Source organism: Octodon degus, unplaced genomic scaffold (assembly GCF_000260255.1).
Source record: "Octodon degus isolate 3935 unplaced genomic scaffold, OctDeg1.0 scaffold00352, whole genome shotgun sequence".
NCBI lineage: Eukaryota > Metazoa > Chordata > Mammalia > Rodentia > Octodontidae > Octodon > Octodon degus.
In genome coordinates, this window is record NW_004524928.1 from 208,075 (window position 1) to 208,600 (window position 526).

Below are 526 nucleotides of genomic sequence, written 5' to 3' on the forward strand. Positions count from 1 at the left end.
CTCAATAATCCTGCCTTTTTCTTTTTAAGACAGGATCTCACTGTGTATTTCAGGTTGACCTTTAACTCACTATGTAATGAGGTTAAAACTCATGTTGAACCTCCTGCCTCAGTCTCCAAAGTGCTGGGATTACAGGCGTACCACCATGCCAGATGACCCTACTTAAAAATTACTGTCCACCAACCTTTATCCTGTCTTTTTCTTCACTATTATCACTTTAAGAAAAATATCTATATTTTTTGTCTTTACCCAATGGAATATAAGTGCTACAGAGGTAGAGATTTGTAGGAGATCCCTCCAGGTTCTTGTCTCAGTCCAAGAAGTTAGTATTTGTAATCCCAAAGATATGTTATTGGAATCCCACCAAGTTAATTCCAATCTACCACTCCCAGTATAACCCATGGCGAAAGAAAAGACACTAAAACACATTTATAATTATTGTGGAGCCAAGAGGCTCTAAGTCCAGCCATGAAGATGGCTTCCCGAGGGGCTGGAGAGATGGCTCAGTGGTCTAAAGCACCTACTT